Source organism: Macaca nemestrina, chromosome 20 (assembly GCF_043159975.1).
Source record: "Macaca nemestrina isolate mMacNem1 chromosome 20, mMacNem.hap1, whole genome shotgun sequence".
Lineage (NCBI taxonomy): Eukaryota > Metazoa > Chordata > Mammalia > Primates > Cercopithecidae > Macaca > Macaca nemestrina.
Window position 1 is genome coordinate 44225463 of NC_092144.1, and position 21455 is coordinate 44246917.

The window sequence follows — 21455 nt, forward strand, 5'->3', positions numbered from 1 at the left end:
GATATAACAATTATGAATATATATGATCTAACATGACCACTTTTGGGTGAGGTTTTTCCCAAAAATGCAAGGTTGGTTTAATATTTAAAAAATAAATGTAATTCACCATATTAAGAGAATAAAGGAGAAAAGCCATAGGCGGTGCCTGTGTTCATTATGGAGGTGTAATTTTACTAAGTACCCTAAGGACTGTCAAAAATGGTAATATGTGATGTCTACATGATGGGAAGGCACCATAGTCTGGTGGTTAAATGTATGAGCTCTGGAATCAGACAACCAGGGTTCAAATTCCACCCAGTGTGGAATGCGGGCCACTAGTACACATGTGATACGAGGAAGGTTTTACGGCTTAAATGCTGTCTTACTAAATTTGTAAAAATAAGTGAAGATAAACTGCCTGCCAGGAAAGAATGTGTTGTGGTATCCTCATTGCCACCTCAGAAAGCCTAGCAGTCCCCCAGAGATGCTTGGGATACTCGCCTGTCCTGGGTGGCCACAGAAAAGGTGCACCCAGCTCCTGGAACTGAAGAAGAGCTAGGGAGGCCCCTGGAGGAGCTGGTGTTGGAGCCTTGACCTACCAGCCTGGAGGAGTGGGGATAGGTGTTGAGGGTGAACTGGTGTCATCTGCGGCAGTTGTCCGAAAGGAACAGCCTGAAATTCACCCTGTGGCACTGAGGTGCCTGCAGACGTGGTGCCCTGGAAGTGACAGTTATGTAGGCTCCTGGAGTTCAGTCTTGGACAGTCCCACCTTGCCACCAAGACTGTCTGGTGCCAAACACCTGCAACCTGTAGTAGGAATGCCAAGAAGTACTAGAGAGTCCTGCTGGGGTTCAGCCTCTGGGCCTCTTGCCCTTCAGTGCTTTTCCTCATGCATTTTCCTGGCAGTATGCCCTTAGCTGGGGCACTTTTTCTCTGTCACATGTCCCATGTGTCACATGCATCAAGCTGAACAGTACCTGGTTTGCCATGGAGGTAGCAGGTAGTTAGGAGACCTCTCCAAATGTCGTATCTCCCAGGACCTGACAGCACACAAACTGCCCTTCATAGGCAACTTGCTTAGCAAGCTTTGCCCCCATCCTGATCGCATGCCTGGCCATGCTATCACGCACTTGTTCAATCCTACCCAGTGTGCTCCCCCTTCTGGCTGGGATCACTCTATTTTGGCTTTTTGCCTGGTAGTTCTACCAGGATCCTGGTGTCATATACCCCTAAAGGATAGTGTCCCACCAGGAAGCCTCAATGTTCCTCTCTGGGGATCCTGAGATGACGCTCTGAAAATGACATTGCTGTCTGCTTGTGCCACAAAGTGGCCACTCCAGAATGACAAAGATCCCTCCTCCAAGGCACAAATGGACTCTCCTCCCTCATCACCTGATCAGACAGTCACCTGTGAGGCCTGGGACAGCCACTTACACCTCCCCCCAGATCCTTGCTTAAAGGAGACCGAGATGAAGATACCAGGGGCATGAAGGAAATGGATACTGAAGGAGGAAGATCCGCAGTGTGGGAGAAGACAGAGTTAGAGAAAATGGGCCCCTACAGCAGTGGGAGAGTACAATCAGCATCTAGGTCCCTAGCAACCAACAGAAGCATCACATATTTGGGAGCAGTCCTGGACCCCTGAAGATAAGCCTCTATTCCAATCACTCAGACGACAGCTGAGGTCAGATGTTACAGATGTCTTCTATGAGCTCATTCACAAAAGATCATGCCATCACCAGCCCAGATAGTCCTGCCTGCTGCAGGCTTCCTGCCTCTTCATGGCAGTGAAGGAGGTGCAGCAGAGCTGAATGGCCAGCCACATTCTCCTTCCTGCTGCCAGAGAAAGGAAGAGCTTGATGAATGCCATTATCAACTCAGCTCACCAGCCACATTGAAGTCAAAGACAACAACTCACAGAGGAAAGCTTTCAGATACTCTGTCAATGAGAAATTCTCCACTCACATCTGCCAGTTGTAGGCTCTGTGAACAGAAATTGTCAATGCCCCTGCTGCTGCCATTGCTGCCCCCATTGCCACTGTTGTGAGAGTGAAGAGAGCTGCCCCCATCTCCTACCTTGCCTGAATAGTTACTGCAGAAGACCTAAGCTTGGAGAACCCTGAACACCAATAGAACCTCAAGGTGGGAGAATAATATTGAGGCCCCTTCAGACAGCAGAGCAGCTCAGCCTGCTTGTTCTCCCTATCTGCTGTGGAGGCCACAGGTCCTTTGCCATTGGTCACCTTTTCCTTGCAGATTCCAGAAACTACCAAATTAGCAGTCACTGACTTGACTGGCCTGTTAGGCCACCCGTACTCTTTGCCCCTGTACCTACACGCACATCAGATACTGATCATGAAATGAGACGCACAGTTCCTGACTCTCCTTTTGCTCTTCCTGCTATTTCTCACTTTGGCTTCCAACCTATATTTGCTATTCCACTTAATAATGAGAACAGGGGCCCTCTGCATTCCAGTCCCTCAGTCATAGTTGCAGGATCCTCTACTTCTGCCTAACCCACATGTCCTAGAACTTTCTCCCTCTCCTTAAAGCTTGCCTTCTGCAGAATGGAGTCATATACACCTGTGCATGTGGATTCTCCTCCCCATTTCTTACAGATCCCTCCTTAAGTTGCTTGCACCAGTACCCCTGTCTTTACCAGCCAACCCATCACTGCTTCTGCAGTTACTTCTAGCATGCCAGACAGCCTGTCTGCAGACTGGATTTCCCAGCCTGCTTGGACTGTGTTATAATTGATGTGGATAGTACTCTTCCTTCCAAGCTTTCTTCTTCAGGTCTCCCTCAAGATCTGGGGTGAGCTTCCTCCCACTGGACCAGGCCCATCCCAGTGTGGAGCAGATATCCCCTGCAAAGGCCACCATCCCCACCAGCCCACCTGCTTTTATGGTCAGCAGCCCTACTTGAACTTCTAAGCTTGTTTTTTATTCAGGAAACACTTATCAGCTGAAATCTTGGGGTGCTTATTCAGGGCCTTGCCAAGAAGCCACTCTCCCCAATGCCCTGTCTTTTCTGGCCCACCTACCACTGATTCTGCAGTCACCTTCACTCCAGTATGCAATCCGTCTTCAGACTCGGTGTCTCCGCCTGACTTTGCCTTTAAGGAAATCAACATGGGTACCATACCCATTCCCCATCTGTTATCATCCTGTCTCTCCCTGCAATGTTAACAGCTGTTTCCCTTTGAGAAACCTGCCAGTCCCTGAAAACCCTTCATACTTAACCTCTACTGCAGCCCTAGAACCCGATGGCAGCACAACTCATTCAGCTTTTGGGAACTAGACACTCCCATGTCCACTTTGGCATCAATGTCAGCATTCAGCCAGCCCATGGTGATGCCTCGGGTGTTTTACCCATTGGTGTGGCCACTGTTATTCTTGCCATGAAATGCTACCAGAAAGCACAACACTGAGGACTGTTGCTCATTTCTTGCTGATGCCAACCAAACCAATTTGTATTTGTGGGATCTGAAGCCCTTATGGATAGTAAAATCTTCGGGGTCATTGGGTCTACCACCCAGAGTCTACCACCACATCTGGATCACTTAGTTTTGGAGCAAAATGACTGGGGGACAGCCAGTACCATAGCTCATGATGGGGGAGGCTTAGACCTGAGCACCAGGGTCCTGTCAGCCCTGATGCACCCCTGCTGCAACTGGGGAAGACAGCACTGCTAAGAACAAATCAAATCTGTCCTGGGAAACACTTTCCTTCCCAACTGTAGTTAGAGCACCTGGTACCGGCCCAGCCAAAACACACCTACCACTACTGGAAGATTCATCAGCACTGAGAAAGAGTGTTTCAGAAGACATGGCTGTTCCCCCTTTTGTTCAGATCACCTGGGACCTGTCTAGCCAGAGCACTTGTGTTCCAGTGGAAGGGACCAGCACCACACCTGTGCTGAGATCCTTCTCTTCCTGCCCCCAGTCAAGCCACCTGGGGCACACCTAACTAAAGTACACCTGTTGCAGTCTAAGGGACCAGCACTGCATCTATGCTTGGATGCCGTTACGTTCCTACTTATAGCCAGAACACCTGAATCCCACCTGTCCAGGGCACATGTGTTGCAATGGAAGGGGCCAACATCATAACTATTTTTGAAAAGTCTTCTCTTCCTGCATATGGTCTAAGTATTGGGGCCCACCTGGCCAGAGCAAACCTGCTGGAGATACCTGCACCACTGAGAAGAAATGCATGCCACGTGATATATCTGTTCATTCCTTCCATCAGACACGTAGGGCCCACCTGTGCTGTTTGAATGGCTGGCATTTCACCTGTGATTGGAGATGCTACTGGCAGAGGACCTGGGGTACACAGTCTGGAGCACAGGTGATACTCTGGGAGGAGGCAGCCCCATTTCTGTGCTCCAGGGTATCTGTATGCTCACCGTCATTCACCGCTGCTGGCGTGGTCATGCTCAGGGCACATCTGATACAGTCTCACAGGAGAACACCATGCATACACTTTTCGGGAGACACTTCTATTCCTGCACCCACTCAGAATACCTGGGCTCTATCTAGACAAAGTAGCCCTTGACTTGGTGTAGTGAACACAACTGAGAAAATACCTAGTTATGGGCCAGTTTTCCATTAGTCTTAGACTGGCAGTACCCCTTGCTGCCTATAGCTATCCCCTTTTGTCTTGCCCATTTGCCTTAACAAGCCCCATTCTTTCTTTCCCAGATTGCTATACAAATATAATATAATATAATATAATATAATATAATATAATATAATGTAATGTAATATAATATAGACTTGTTCTTGTTCATTAATCCTGTGCTAAGCTTCAGCACTTTTGCTCCATCTTTCAGAGCAAATGTACCTCCAGCGTGAGCATAGAAGCAGCAGTCCTGCTTAAGGCACCTTTGTCACCTGCCCAGGCTTCCTTTGGAGACCGAAGTTTGGGATCACCAACTCGTTCATTTTCTTCTAGTGAAAGAAACAATATCTCATCAACTCTAAGCAAAAGCTATCCAGAAGTAGCTGGTAGTGGTGGGGGACCACAACTTGCCATAAATGGACCTTGCTCCATTAGGAAGAGGCTCCGCCTCTTCTAGTTATGTCAAACAAACTTAACCTGCCCTCTATTATCCTAAAGAAAGCTGGCAGCCCAACCCTTCAGGGTGTTTTGTATATATGTTAAAGGGTGTGGGTTCAGATGAGGCTGGTGAGAAGTCAACACACTGGCCTTGAGGCAGTCTACTGTGGAAAGAAGAAAAAGATCAGTAAGTATCCACCACACCACACCCAGTTTCAACTATCAGTCTGGTAGAACCAAGCTATGGGTCAGTTTTCCTCCCGTCTTACACTGGCAGGACCCCCTGCTGCCTGTAGCTGCCTCCTTTTGTCTGGCCCATTTGCCTCAATGGGCCCTTTTCTTTCTTTCCTAGACTGATACACACACACACACACACACACACACATTATATATATGTGCATATGTATATATACACACACATATACATTATGTGTATGTATACATATATACATCGTGTGTGTATATATATATAGAGAGAGAGAATGCCTTGTTTTTGTTCATTGATCCTCTCTGCTCACATGTCTTTGCTCTTTTACTCAATTGTGGAAGAAAAATTGACTTCTATAAGTGGTGCTGTGTTGAGGCAGATGTAACTTTTCAAAGTTCTGTGGCTCAGCAAATAGGATGTGGCATAGCCACACTTTACAACTGCACAGGCTGACATCTGACATCTCTGTGTTTTGATGTAAGGGATAGCAGCCATGAGGAAGAGAAGCTCAAAGGAGGAAGGGATGGGTGACCCTCCCTTGCCTTTTCCCTCTTTGCTTCTCTTCTATCACTCTGATTTGGTCGTAGGCTAGACCACCCCTGATGTGTGTAAGGGAAACAAACTTAACAAATTTGGTCTTTTGAAAATAATTAAATGTCTCCTTTGTGTCTTTCTCTTTCATTTAGACTTAAGAAAATCATCCCCACATATTCACACCTTGACTAGAGAGGATAGGTATGGCATAGAGGCCCTTATGTCTAGAAGAAAAAAAGGAAGAAAAAGCTCATGGCTCCTTTGTGATTATTGGAAATTTTAAGTCTAGGATGTCACATATTATATAGAAGTGTTTTCATGCTCCAGGAAAATTCAGAAAAGATTATTTTTTCAAGAAAATACCTAGATAAGGTCTATTTGGAAAAGTAATTGGTCTGGCTCTAGTATAAAACCCTAAAATAGCAAATTACAGTCCTTACCATTTTATCCAAATCTAGCTGTCTGTGGAGTCCTGCTGTGTCTCCACTAGACTTAATTCCTGAAAATACAATCTTTCCTAAGATAATTCATAGTTCAGGAGAAACAGCTGAAGCTGGGGGGAAAAGAAAAATATAAGCATTTCACTTAGCTTACACATATTATTTTACTAAATGTTTATTCAGAGTTGATTCTACACTAGACATTGTGCTTGAGCCTAGTGACATATAGCTGAAAGGCATCTATTGCCTCAAAGGAATTTACAATATAGTAGAAGTGATGGGTGAATATATCAAAAGTAAAATTGGAGGGGTTACTAGTAGGGATATGGGAGCAGTAAGAACACTAAACTAAGAATATCATTTCTTCAGAAACTAACAGAACTAGACTAACAACAATGAACAAAAAAAATAGTAAATCCTTCCCTATCGATAGTTACTTTAAATATAAATAGATTAAATTTCTCAATCAAAAGACACAGAGTAGCTGGATGGATAAAAAGAGTTACCGCCAGGCGCGGTGGCTCACACCTGTAATCCCAGCACTTTGGGAGGCCGAGGCAGGCGGATCACGAGGTCAGGAGATCGAGACCACGGTGAAACCCCATCTCTACTAAAAATACAAAAAATTAGCCGGGTGAGGTGGCGGGCGCCTGTAGTCCCAGCTACTCAGGAGGCTGAGGCAGGAGAATGGCGTGAACCCGGGAAGCAGAGCTTGCAGTGAGCTGAGATTGCGCCACTGCACTCCAGCCTGGGCGACAGAGCAAGACTCCATCTCAAAAAAAAAAAAAAAAAGAATTACCCAACTACATTCTGTTTACAGGAAACTCACTTTAGATTTAAGGACATACATCGTTTGAAATTGAATGAATGGAAAAAGATATTCCATGCAAATAGTAACCAGAAGTGCATCAGGTGGCTACACTTATATTGGACAAAATAGACTTTAAGTCAAAAACTACCGTAAGAGACAGAGAAGGACATTATATAATGATACATGGGTCAATTCATCAGGAAAATATAACAATTATAAATATATATGAACCAAACATAAGAACACCTAAATATATAAAGCAAATATTGACAGGACTAAAGGGAGAAACAGACAATAATAGGAGACTTCAATTCCTGACTTTCTGTATGGATGGAAAGAACATGCAGACAGAAGATCAATTATAAACAGAAGTTAGTAAACAGAAGACTTAAACAACACTGAAGACCAAATAGACCTAACAGGCATATACAGAACATCTCACTCAATAGCAACAGAATACACATTATTCTCAAGCCCACATAAAATATTCTCGGGAATAGATCAATTACAATTTTATCTAGATCTGGCTGGCTATCAAGTCCTGCTATGTCTCCACTAGACTTAATTCCTGAAAATACAGTCTTTTCTAAGATAATTCACAGTTTAGGAGAGCCAGCTGAAGCTGAGGGGAAAAGATCAGATAACAAATTTAAGAAGATCATATCAAGTACCTTATCTGAGCCAAATGGAATGAAACTAGAAATCAACACCAGAAGGGAAACTGGAAAATTCACGTATATGTGGAAATTGAACATTGAAGAGGAGAGTACACTTCCAAACTCATTTTATGAGGCCAGCACTACCCTGACACCAATGCCAAAGATAGCACAAGAAAAGAAGACTATTGGCCAATATCCCTGATGAACACAGATGCGAAAATCCTTAGCAAAATATTAGCAAATTGAATTTAACAGCACATTAAAATAATCAGATACCATAATCAAGTGGGATTTATCCCTGAGATGCAAGTATGGTTCAATATATGAAAATCAATTAATGTGATTTACTGTATTAACATAATAAAGGATAAAAATCATTTTATGTGGCTCTGAAACCCAATGGCAGCACAACTCCATCAGCTTTTGGAAATTGGAATATGCAGAAAAGGCATTTGATGAAATTTAACACCGTTTCGTAAGAAAAAATATCTCAACAAATTAGGTTAGACGGGATGTATCTCAACACAGTAAAGGCCAATAGGAAAAGGCCATAGCTAACATACAGTCAACAGTGAAAAACTAAAAGCTTTTCTTCTAAAATTAGGAACAAGGCAAGGACTCCTGCTCTTACTACTTCCATTTAACTTACTACTGGAAGTCCTGGCCAGAGCAATTAAGCAAGTAAAATAAATAAAAGGCATCCAAATTAGAAAGAAAGATGTAAAATTGTCTGTTTGCAGATGATATGATTGTACATATTGAAAATTCTAAAGAATCCATAAGAAAACTGAGAACTCAGCCCGGGCACGGTGGCTCACACCTGTAATTCCAGCATTTTGGAAGGCCTAGGTGGGCAGACCATGGGGTCAGGAATTCAAGACCATCCTGGTCAACGTGGTGAAACTCCATCTCTACTAAAAATACAAAAATTAGCTGGGTGTGGTGGCAGGCACCTGTAATCCCAGCTACTTGGGAGGCTGAGGCAGGAGAATCGTTTGAACCCAGGAGGAGGCAGAGGTTGCAGTGAGCCGAGATTGCACCGTTGCACTCTAGCCTGGGAGACAAGGTGAGACTCTCAAAACAAAACAGCTGGGCATGGTGGCTCATGCCTGTAATCCTAGCACTTTGGGAGGCCAAGGCAGGCGGATCATAAAGTCAAAAGATCGAGACCATCCTGGCCAACATGGTGAATCCCTGTCTCTACTAAAAATACAAAAAAAAATTAGCTGGGCATGGTGGTGCGTGCCTGTAGTCCCAGCTTCTCAGGAGGCTGAGGCAGAAGAATCACTTGAACCTGGAAGGTGGGGGTTGCAATGAGCGGAGATCACACCATTGCACTCCAGCCTGGGCAACAGAGCGAGACTCCATCTAAAAAAAAAAATACTGTTCAAAAAAGCAGAATTCAGAAAATGAAAAGGTAAACCTTAACAAGAAAAAATATTTGCAAAATATGTGTCTAACAAAAGACTGCTACAACTCAATTATAAAATATCAGGCCATTGAATAAAAATTGGCAAACTTTTAGCTATACTGACCAAGATAAAAGGAGAAAAGATTCAAATTGCCAAAATCAGAAATGAAAGAGGAAACGTTACTACCAACATTATAGAAATTAAAAGAACTATAAAGGAATACTAGTACAATTTTATACCTAGAAATTCTATAATTTGGGTGAAATGGACAAATCCCTAGAATCATAGAAACTATGAAAGCTAACTTGAGAAGAAATAGGATCATCTAAATAGGCATACAACAAGTGAGGAGTAATTAATTCAAAATCAAAAAACCACCCACAAAATATTCCAGTTCCAGGCCAGGAGCAGTGACTCATCCCTGTAATCCCAGCACTGTGGGAGGCTAAGGCAGGCAGATCACTTGAGGTCAGTAGTTCAAGACCAACCTGGCCAGCATGGTGAAACCTCTCTCTACTAAAAATATAAAAAAAAAAAAAAAAAAAAAAAAATTAGCCAGGTGTGGTGGTGCATGCCTGTAGTCCCAGCTACTCAGGAGGCTGAGAAAGAGAATCGCTTGAACCCAGGATGCGGAGGCTGCAGTGATCCAAGATCACTCCACTGCACTGCACTCCAGCCTGGGCAACAGAGCAAGACTCCATCTAAAAAAAAAAAAACCTTCCAGGTCCAGATGGCTGAATTTTGTTAAACATTTAACAAAGAATTAATACCAATTCTTTGTGAACTGTTCATTTTATGGACAGTTAACTCATTTTATGAAACCAGTATTACCTTGATACCAAAACAAGACAAAGACATCATAAAAAGAGAAAAGTACAGGCCAATATGATTCTTATAAATATGGATGCAAAACTCTCAACAGAGTACTGGTAAACAAAGCCCAACAATATATAAAAAGAATGTATGCCAGCAATGCAAGGTTGGTTTAACATCCAAAAATAAACTATTGTAATACATAATATCAGTAGAACAAAAAACAAATCATATGGTCATTTCAACACATGCAGAAGAAGCATATCACAAAATTCAACATCTTTTCATAATAGTAATTTTTAAATTATTTTTATTTTTCAATATAGAGATGGAGTTTTGCCATGTTGCCCAGGCTGGTCTCAAACTGCTGAGCTCAAGTGATCTGCTGGCCTTGGCCTTCCAAAGTGCTAGGATTACAGGTATGAGCCATCATGCCTGGCCATAATAATAATTTTTTAAAACTCAACAAAGTAGTAATAAAAATGAACTTCCTCAACCTGATAACAGCAAGTACAAAAAACCCACAGCAAACATCATAATGATTAAAGTTGGATGCTTTCCCTCTAAGTTTAAGAACAAGATTATAGGCTGGGCATAGTGGCTCATGTCTGTAATCCTACCACTTTGGGAGGTTGAGGCAGGCAGATTGCTTGAGCCCAGGAGTTCGAGATCAGCCTGGGCAACATGGCAAAACCCTGTCTCTACAAAAATTACAAAAAAATTAGCCAGGCATGGTGGTGGGCACCTGTAGTCCCAACTACTTGGGAGGCTGAGGTGGGAGGATCACCTGAGCCCAGGAGGTCAAGGCTGTGGTAAGCTGTAATTATGCCACTGCATTCCAGACTGGGTGACAAAGTAAGACTCTGTCTCAAAAAACAAACAAACAAAACAAAACAAAAAAACAAGATTATAATGTCTACTCTCATCACTTTTATTTATTATTGTACTTGAGTCTGTAGCTAGGGAAATTTGCAGATTAGAGTTATTTTGTGGGAAATGTCCAAAAGAATCCAATGAAAAATCTATTAGAACTAATAAACTAGTTCAGCAGTATTATATAAATTGATATATAAAAATCAATTGTATTTGTATACACTTGCAATGAATCATCCAAAACTAAAATTAAGTAAACAATTTCATTTACAGTAACATAAAGAATAAAACATTTAGGAATAAATTTAACAAAAACATTTTCAATATGTACTCTGAAAACTACAAAACATTGTTTAAAGAGAGTCAAAAATATCTACAGAATAGGAAAAAGAATGCACATTCACGAATAAGAAGGCTTGATATTGTTAAGATGACAATATTCCCCAAACTGATCTACAGATTCAATGCAGACTCTAGCAGAATCCCAGCTGACCACTTTGTAGAAAGTGATAAGCTGATTGTAAAATTCATATGGAATCGCAAGGAACCCTAAGTAGCCAAACAGTTTGAAAAAGAAAAACAGCCGGGCATGGTGGCTCACGCCTGTGATTCCAGCACTTTGGGAGGCCAAGGCGGGCAGATCACCTGAGGTCAGGAGTTCGAGACCAGCCTGACCAACATGGCGAAATCCCATCTCTACTAAAAATACAAAAACTAGGCCAGGTGTGGTGGCTTATGCCTGTAATCGCAGCACTTTGGGAGGCCAAGGCAGGCGGATCACAAGATCAAGAGGTCGAGACCATCCTGGCCAACATGGTGAAACCCCATCTCTACTAAAAATATAAAAATTAGGCAGGTGTGGTGGCACGTGCCTATAATCCCAGCTACTGGAGAGGCTGAGGCAGGAGAATTGCCTGAATCAGGGAGTCGAGGTTGCAGTGAGCCGAGATCATGCCACTGCACTCCAGCCTGGGTGACAGAGTGAGACTCCATCTCAAAAAAATAAAAAAAAGAGAAAGAAAAAGAAGGAAGGAAGGAGGGAAGGAGGGAAGGAAGGGAGGGAGGGAGGGAGGGAGGGAAGGAAGGAAGGAAGGAAAGGAAGGAAGGAAGGAAGGGAGGGAGGGAGGGAGGGAGGGAGGGAGGGAGGGAGGGAGGGGAGAGAAAACCAAAGTAGGAGAATTCACACTTACTGATTTCAAAACTTACTGCAATGGGCCAGGCATGGTGGCTCATGCCTGTAATCCCAGCACTTTGGGAGGCCAAGGTGGGAGCATTGCTTGAAGCTGGGAGGTCAAGGCTGCAGTGAGCCATGCTCATATTACTGCACCCCAGCCTGGATGACACAGCAAGACCCTGTCTCAAAAAAAAACAAAAAAGAAAACAAAAGTTATTGCAATATAATGGTAATCAAGACTGTGTGGTGTTGGCACAAGGATAGACATATAGATCAATAAAATAGAATTGAGTGTCTACAAATGCATGAAATAAACCCATAAATCTTCTGTTTGATTTTTTAATTAATCATTTTGTTACATTTCTCTGATAAATTTCTGAATTGCTTTTCGGTATTATCTTGGAAATCAAATCAAAACTGCTGTTTTGAATTCCTGATCATAGAGCTTGCCTATTGTCATCTTGCTAGGATTGGTCACTGGCTCTTTACTTTGTCCTTTTGGGGAGGTCATCGTTCCCTGTCTGCTATTGTTTCTTATGGATCTACATCTATGTCTTTGCACTGAAGGATGTGTTAGTTATTCCAGCTTTCTCTGTCTGGTTTGTTTTTGTTTTTCTTAGATATGTTTGCTTAGAGATTCTTTGCAGTTTATCTGTTGAGTATCTTTTTCATTAGGTCACTCTCTCCTTTATGGTGCTAGGTGGCACCTTAAGCCCAGGTGTGTCTTTGCCCTAGCAAATATTTTGAGATCTGCCCATCCTGAATGAGGGAGTCCCAAAGGGGCTACCCTGGCAGGGTAGGAAGGCTGGCTAGGGGTTTCTGCCCAGGAGACCCTCTCATCTGAGTTCTGGGATATTGCTGGTGATTATCTTTGTGCTGGATATTTGTTTCTGTTTTCTTGGTGAGAGTGAAGCCAGCTTGCTTCTACTCCACCATTTTGGACCTAGTACCAGTGCAAAACCCATATATCTTTGGTCAACTGATTTTTTAATAAAGGTGCTAAGACCATTCAATGAGGGAAAAGTAATCTTTCAACAAATAGTGCTGGGGCAACTGGATAGTCACATGCAAAAGAATAAAGTTGGACCTTTGCCTTACACCATATACAAAAATTAACTCAATGTGAATTGACTACATAAATTAAGAGTTAAAACTATAAAACTCTTAGAAGAAAACATATAGAAAAAGCTTCATGACATTGATTTTGGGAATGGTTTCTTAGACGTGGCAGCAAATAAAAAGCAAAAGAAAAACTAGATAAATTTTTTCCTACATCAAAATGAATAACTTTTGTGCTTCAAAAGATACCATCAAGAAATTGAAAATAAAACCCATAGAATGGGAAAAAAATATTTGCAAATCATATATGTGGTAAGAGGCTTGTATTCATAATGTATAAATAACTCTTACAACTCAATAATAAAAGATAAAAACCTATTTAAAAATAAGCAAAGGATACGAATAGACATTTCTCCAAAGAAGACATACAAATGGTCAATTTGCAAACAAAAAGATGGTTAGCAACATTAGTCATTAGAGAAATACAAATCAAAACCACAATGATGTGTCATTTTATACCCACTAGGATGGCTAGAATCAAAAAGTCAAATAAGCAAAAACCTGGGGAAATTTTTTTTTTTGTTTTTTTGTTTTTTTTTAGTAGAGACGGGGTTTCACCGTGTTAGCCAGGATGGTCTCGATCTCCTGACCTCGTGATCCGCCCGTCTCGGCCTCCCAAAGTGCTGGGATTACAGGCTTGGGCCACCGCGCCCGGCCTTTTTTTTTTTTTTTTTTTTTTTTTTTTTTTGAGACGGAGTCTTGCTCTGTCGCCTAGGCTGGAGTGCAGTGGCCCGATCTCGGCTCACTGCAAGCTCCGTCTCCCCGGTTCACACCATTCTCCTGCCTCAGCCTCCGAGTAGCTGGGACTACAGGCGCGCACCACCACGCCCAGCTAATTTTTTGTATTTTTAGTAAAGATGGGGTTTCACCGTGTTAGCCGGGATGGTCTCGATCTCCTGACCTTGTGATCCGCCCGCCTCGGCCTCCCAAAGTGCTGGGATTACAGGCGTGAGCCACCGCGCCCGGCTACCTGGGGAAATTTGAACCTGGAACCTCGAACACTGTTGGTGGGAATGTTGAATGGGGTAGCCACTTTGGAAAACAATCTGTCAGTTTCTCAAACTATCAAAAAGAGTTACTGTATTACCTAGTAATTCTACTTTGAAGCATGTACCCAAGATAAATGAAAGCAACCCATGCCCACACAAAAAGTTGTATATGAATGTTTGCAGCATTATTCATAATGGCTGAAAGGTAGAAACAATCCAAAGTGATAAATGGGTAAAAGAAAGTGGTACATCCATATAACAGAATGTTATTCGGTCATAAAAACACATATTTGGCCATAAAAACATCCATGCTACAGCATGGATGAGTCTTAAAAGCATTATGCCAAGTGAAAAAAGCCAGACACAAAAGACCATATATCATACGGTTCCATTTATATGAAATGTCCGGAACAGGGGATCCATAGAAACAGAAAACAGATCAGTGGCTTCCAGGGGTTGAAGGATATAGACTCGTAGCTGAAAAGTAGAGGGTTTTCTTGAGATGATAAAAGGTTCTAAAATTGACTCTGGTGATGGTTGTACATATCTATGAATATATTACAAAACATTGAATTATACACTTTGAGTAAATTATATGGCTATGTGAACTACATCTCAATAAAGTATAAAAACAAAACAAGAATTACCAATATCATGAATAAAAATGGGGCATGAATGCAGATCTGAAAGATATTAAAGGAACAAAAAGGAACTAAAAATATCTTTCCAAAAAGAAAACAGCAGGTCTAAATGATTTTAATGGTGAATTCTATGAAACATATAAGAAAGATGTTTTACCAGCATTAAACATAGTCTTTCAGAGAATAGAGAAAGCAATTTTTCCTGACTCATTCTGTGTAACTGACATTACCCTAATATAAAAACCAAGCAAGAAAGGGATACAACAGATTAATAAACCTCATGAACATAGACATAAAATTCTTTTTTTTTTTTTTTTTTTTTCTTCTCACTCTGTCACCCAGGCTGGAGTGCAGTGGCATGATCTCAGCTCACTGCAACCTCTGCCTCCCAGGTTCAAGCGATTCTCCTGTCTCAGCCTCCCAAGTAGCTGGAACTACAGGCATGCACTACCACACCCAGTTAATTTTTGTATTTTTAGTAGAGACGGGGTTTCACCATGTTGGTCAGGCTGGTCTCGAACTCCTGACCTCAGGTGATCCAACCGCCTCAGCCTCCAAAAGTGCTGGGATTACAGGCGTGAGCCACTGCCCCCAGCTGACATAAAATTCTTTCACAACATCTTTGGGAATTAAATTCAACCAAATAGAAAAGAATGACCTAGCATGACCAAGTGGGGTTTGTCCCAGATATGTAAGGTTGGTCTAACACTCAAAATTTAAAATGTAATTCACCATATTAAGAGAACAAACAAAAAGTCATATGATTATCTCAATAGCTTTGGACAAAGTAATTGAAAAAAAAGTTTTAATTCTGAATATCAATCCCTTCTCAAATATATGATTTACAAGTATTTTTTCCAATTGCCTGGGTTGTCTTTTCACTCTGTTAGATAGTGTCTTTTGATGCACAAAACTTTTTACCATGTATTTTTTTGTGGCCTGGCACATTTGTTTTTGTAGTTATGGCAAGAGTTCTTAGATTAATTTTAATACACCTTTGACTCCAGACACAATAGCTCACAACCAATCATTACTTAATTTATAAAAACATCTTTTCTATGACAACATGGGTTTCAAGGAATAGTTTTATTTTTCTTTCCAACTTTTATTTTAGGTTTAGGGGAGTACATATGCAGATTTGTGACACGGGTTGAAAAAATTTAACACCTCTTTCTTTTTTTTTTTTTTTTTTGTTTGTTTTTGTTTTTTGAGACGGAGTCTCGCTCTGTCGCCCAGGCTGGAGTGCAGTGGCGCAATCTCGGCTCACTGCAAGCTCCGCCTCCTGGGTTTACGCCATTCTCCTGCCTCAGCCTCCTGAGTAGCTGGGACTACAGGCGCCCGCCACCGCGCCCGGCTAATTTTTTGTATTTTTAGTAGAGACGTGGTTTCACCGTGGTCTCGATCTCCTGACCTTTTAACACCTCTTTCAAAAAATTTCACAGTATAGAAAGAATTGGAGGGAACAGCCTTTACATGATAAAGCACATCTATAAAAGCCTTAAATTAATAGCACACTGAGCACTTCCCCCGCTCCCCACTCCCATCAGGAGTTGGAAAGGTTATCTATTGTCTCCACTTGTATTAAACATTTTACTGGAGATCATAGTAACTGTAAAAGGTAAGAAAAATAAAATCATACGGATTAAAAAGAAAAAAGTGTCTTTATGCATAGAAAACATAATTGTATATGTAGAAAACACTACCCGATATACAAAGAAATTACAAGATATAAGAAGGGAATTTACTGAGGTGCCATATAAAAAAGCGATTACTTTTGCTGTATCCTACTACATACCAATAGATAGATAGATAGGCAAAGATATATACGTGCATGTATATACACACATATATGTGAGTACATGCATATATATGCATATATATATATAAATGTCTATATGTACACACACACACACACACACAAAATGCATACCATGATAGTGGAGTGGAAAAAGTTAAGTCATCCACTTAAGATGACGTTTAAGAAAGGTAAGTCATCCATTTCAACTAGGACCCTGAAAGTTGTCTATGAAATTATTACCAGAGATATTGGTGTCCATGGGGATAAGGCTTTTAAGCCAGGATAGATCCTGCACCCGTCATCTCATGTCCTTGTCCCCAGGAGGAGATGCCACACAAAACTGTGTAGGTAGCTGCAAAGCTCGGTTAGAAATGAAATGCTCAGTTTTGCTGTGCTGACAGTTGTTGGTCTCTGCAAACGTAGAAGATAAGAGAAATAAATAAAAGGCATGGAGGTTGAAACAGAAGTAAAACTGACTTTATTCATACATGATGCATGGAAAATATATGTAGAAACCCCAAAGGAATCTGCACACACACAAAAAAATCTACCAAAAATAAACAATGAATTTAGCAAGATCCCAATAATATAAGGTGTGTGTGTATATATGTATGTGTGTATACAAGTACTATATATATACATACATATTTAATGCATTTTCTGTGTTCTACCAATGAACTATTTGAAAATAACATTTGCAAATCCCATAACATACTTAGGGATAAATTAGCAAAAGCCAAGTAAGACCTATACACAGAAAACTACAAAAGAGTAGCTGCAAACTTTCTCCATAAAGGGCCAGGGAGTAAATAATATAGGTTTTATAGGTCGCGTATGATCTCTGTCACATATTCTCTGGAATTTTCTGTTGTTTTTAAAGACATTAACATCATTCTGCCGGGCGCGGTGGCTCAAGCCTGTAATCCCAGCACTTTGGGAGGCCGAGACGGGCGGATCACGAGGTCAGGAGATGGAGACCATCCTGGCTGACACAGTGAAACCCCATCTCTACTAAAAAATACAAAAAACTAGCCGGGCGAGGTGGCGGCGCCTGTAGTCCCAGCTACTCAGGAGGCTGAGGCAGGAGAATGGCGTGAACCCGGGAGGCAGAGCTTGCAGTGAGCCGAGATCTGGCCACTGCACTCCAGCCTGGGCGACAGAGCGAGACTCCGTCTCAAAAAAAAACAAACAAACAAACAAACAAAAAAAACCCAAAAACATCATTCTTAGCTAACTGGCCTTATAAAAACAGGCTGTGAGTGGGGCATGGTGGCTCACACTCTTAATCCCAGCACTTTGGGAGGCCAAGGCGGGCGGATCATTTGAGGTCAGGAGTTTGAGACCAGCCTGACCAACATGGTAAAACCCGTCTCTGCTAAAATACAAAAAGTAGCCGGGCATGGTCACGGGCGCCTGTAATCTCAGCTACTCAGGAAGCTGAAGCAAGAGAATCACTTGAACTCGGGGGTGGGTAAAGGTTGCAGTGAGCCAAGATCATGCCACTGCACTCCAGCCTGGGTGACAGAGCGAGACTCCCCCTCAAAAATAAAAAGAAAAAAGAAAATAAAACAGGCTATGGGCCACATTTGGCCCATGGGCTGAAATTTGCTGACCCTTGGTGTAAAACATTGCTGAGAAAAAATGTAAAAGATTGAAATATATGGAGATATATCCCATGAGATGGATTAGAAAAGTTAATATTGGTAAGTTTTCCATTTTGGCCAAACTCTGAAATCTGTTCTGTGGAATTATTACAGGAGATCCTGGTCCCTTGGGGCACAAGGATGTTAAGCCAGGGTGAATCTTGCACCCGCCTGATGTGCCATCTTCTATGTTTGCTGAGACAGCTGTGTGGTTGGCTGCTGGGGTCCATTTGAAGAGAAAGGCCCTGTGGCCTATGCTGACAAGTGGAACTCCCTGCCCTACATCTTCTGAGGAAACTGGAACCCAGCCAAAGAAGACCTTCCAGTAGGCAGTGCCTGTGATCACTGTAGGTGTGCATGGTGCTAAGTACCCTACAGGCTATAAAAAATAGTAATGCGGCCGGGCGCGGTGGCTCAAGCCTGTAATCCCAGCACTTTGGGAGGCCGAGACGGGCGGATCACGAGGTCAGGAGATCGAGACCATCCAAACATGGGCTAACATGGTGAAACCCCGTCTCCACTAAAAAATACAAAAAACTAGCCGGGCGAGGTGGTGGGCGCCTGTAGTCCCAGCTACTCCGGAGGCTGAGGCAGGAGAATGGCGTGAACCCGGGAGGCGGAGCTTGCAGTGAGCTGAGATCCGGCCACTGCACTCCAGCCTGGGCGACAGAGCGAGACTCCGTCTCAAAAAAAAAAAAAAAAAAAAAAAAAAGTAATGCACGATGCACACATGATATGGCGGCTTCACAGTACAGGTGGTTAAATTCAGGAACTCTGGAATCCGAGAGCCTGGGTCAAATCCTGGCAGGGCCACTACCACCTGTGTGAGCCAAGGAAGGTTCTAAAGTTTTACAAATGCTGTTTTACCAAATTTGCAAAATGAAGAGAACCTGCCTGCCAGGTAGAGATATTGTGGGAAGCAACATCCAGGAAGGTCTGAGCACCTGGTCCCCAAGTCAGAAACCTTCACAGCCCAGATGGGGATGCCCTAAGTTCATACCCTTCTAGGCGACCACAGAGAAGTGCCGCCTGGCTCCAGGACTCGGAGAGGCGCTAGAGAGCTTCCTGGAGGAGGCGGCATCCTCCCATGCTACCTGCCTAGAGAGAAGAGAAGGGAAACTGGGTCCTCTGTGGCGGCTGCCTGAAAGGAAGCAGCTGGGGGCTCTTGCTCCCTGCCTGCGCTGGCGTCTTCTCCCCACGTTAGCCCAGGCCGGCTGCAGCGGCTGGGCTGCCTGGGCGGAGTCAGGAGACAGCACCGCCTGGCGCCTCCCCAGGCACCTTCCTTGTGAGCCAGCTCCCTACTGTGGGAGGATCTGGGGAGATCCCGCCTCCAGCTTTGGGCAAGGTCTGCCTCCAGAGTCCCCAGCGGCAAGGGCGGGCGCACCCACGGGCACTGGTTGCCAAATCTCCCGCCCTCAGGCCAGGGGCCGAGCGAGCCTCCACAGTCCTGAACAACCCCCACTTAACGGCGGGGAGCCGCTGGGAGCCTAACGCTTGCAACCGAGTGAGCTCCAGTCCAGCTGGCTTCGGACCGTTGGACCTCCCCGTTGGCCCTTTGTTGTATTTCTTCGCTCTCTGGGCTCGCGCAAGCTTTCTCTGCCAAGCGTTCCAACGGCCGCTCACCGGCATCTGGCTGAACAGGATGCACTTCGCCTCGGAGTTCCCACTCCACTCCAAGGATCCAAGAGCGCACAAGCTGCTCTTCACGGGCAACTACCTCTGCAAGCTTCACCCCCGGCTCCGCCACGCCCCACAGGGTTCCCTGTCTGGTCTGGATCACCTCGCTCTCCCTGCGCCTCTCTCCTTGGCCTAGCTCGACAAGTGCTTCCCGCGATCCTGCGCCTCTACCCCTCGGTTTCGTCGCCGCTAAGGGGTGGTGGTGTCTGATCCATCAGGCTCTGCGCTCCTCCTTCGGATCCATCCTCAATGTCCAGGCAGGACTCTCACATGAAGCCGGTGCTGTCTGCTGTTCACTCTAAGATGCTCAGCCACTCAGGACAGTTACGATCTGTCATCCAGGGCGCGAACCGACTCTCCTCCATTGCTATCTGAGTAGGCAGTCTCCTCTGTGAGGTCGGTCCCATCCTTACTATCTAGATCCCTGCCCAGGAAGACTGAGATGAGGACCCTAGGAGAGAGCAGCCAGGCATAGTGAAGGTGGAGGATGAGTATAAATAGTGATCCCAGCGCGATCAGAGAAGCTCCCCTGCCCCCACCCATCGCAGTGGGAGTGAGTCATCAGATCTCTCCCCAAGACAAGGAAGTCCTAACTTCATTCCCGTGCAGTCCCGGGCCATTGAAGGGAAACCTCCACTCCAACCCCCGGAAGACGCCTTAGATGAGAAAGTGAAGAGATATTGTATGAGCTCATTCATCAAAAGCCATGCCAACACCAGCTCAGGCAGTGCTGCTAGGGGTTTCCTACCTTTCTGGAGGTCCAGTTCTCTCTGAAGACAGAGAAGATGAAGGGAAGAAGGGTTTCAAACAGGAACTCTCAACCCACGTCTGCCAGTTGTAGACTCTGTAAACAAAGTTCCAACTCGTCTGCTGCTGCCACTGCCGCTGCTATTTTTTGAGGTCAAGGTGAGCTGCCCAACCTCTCCTAAGCTTTTTTGTATAGTCATTGGAGAAGATGTAGGCTTGAAGAAGAAAGCAGAGCCCCAGTCTACCACATGTTCTTAGAAGAGAAAGTCAAGTCCCCTTCAGATAGCAGTGCGGTGCCCCTCAGCCTGCCCCTTCTTTCTTCCTGCTTGTTGCAGGGACAGCAGGCACCCCACCCTTGGCCATTTTCACCTTGTAGTTTGCTGATACTGTCATGTTATCAGCCACTGACTTGGCTGTCCTGTCTTCCAGGCCCCCAGTCCCTTCTGCCCCTGTACTAGTCCTCACCCCATATACAGATCGTTAAATGAAATGCCCATATCCTAACTCTCCTTTTTTTTTTCTTTCTGTTCTTGTTTCTCCCCTTAGGTTCAATATCATTTTGGGAGTTCCCCTTTATGGGAATAAAAGCCATTTCCATTTCTGTCCCTCATCTGCAGATTTTTATTTATTTATTTATTTTGGAGGGAGTGCACTATTTATCCATCCCAGGCTGGAATGTAGTGGTGCAATCATGGCTCACTGCAGCCTCAAACTCCTGGGCTCAAGCCATCCTCCCACCTCAGCTGCCAGAGCAGCTAGGACTATAGGCATTATTTTTTTGTAGAGATGGAGTCTCGCTATGTTGCCCAGGCTGGTCTGGAACTCCTGCTTTCGAATGATCCTGGTGCATCAGCCTCTCAAAGTGCTGGGATTACAGATGT

At 43.8% G+C, this 21455-nt stretch overlaps 2 long non-coding RNA genes across 4 annotated transcripts in view; one reads left to right on the forward strand and one right to left on the reverse strand.

Annotated features, from left to right (window-relative positions):
- The window catches only part of LOC105495647 (uncharacterized), a 42976-nt gene that overhangs the window by 20258 nt on the left and 1263 nt on the right, over positions 1-21455 (forward strand). The gene's annotated exons all lie outside the window — the stretch shown is intronic.
- On the reverse strand, positions 4762-19452 carry LOC105495553 (uncharacterized). 3 transcript variants are annotated; one of them, XR_011617426.1, is made up of 5 exons: positions 19151-19452; positions 16748-16918; positions 11977-12139; positions 6219-6331; positions 4762-5200 (listed from the first exon to the last, which is right to left on the reverse strand). It is a non-coding gene; the product is annotated as an uncharacterized lncRNA (long non-coding RNA). The 3 variants fall into 3 exon arrangements; XR_011617425.1 differs by having other exon boundaries at positions 11993-12139; positions 19045-19183; XR_011617424.1 differs by having other exon boundaries at positions 19045-19183.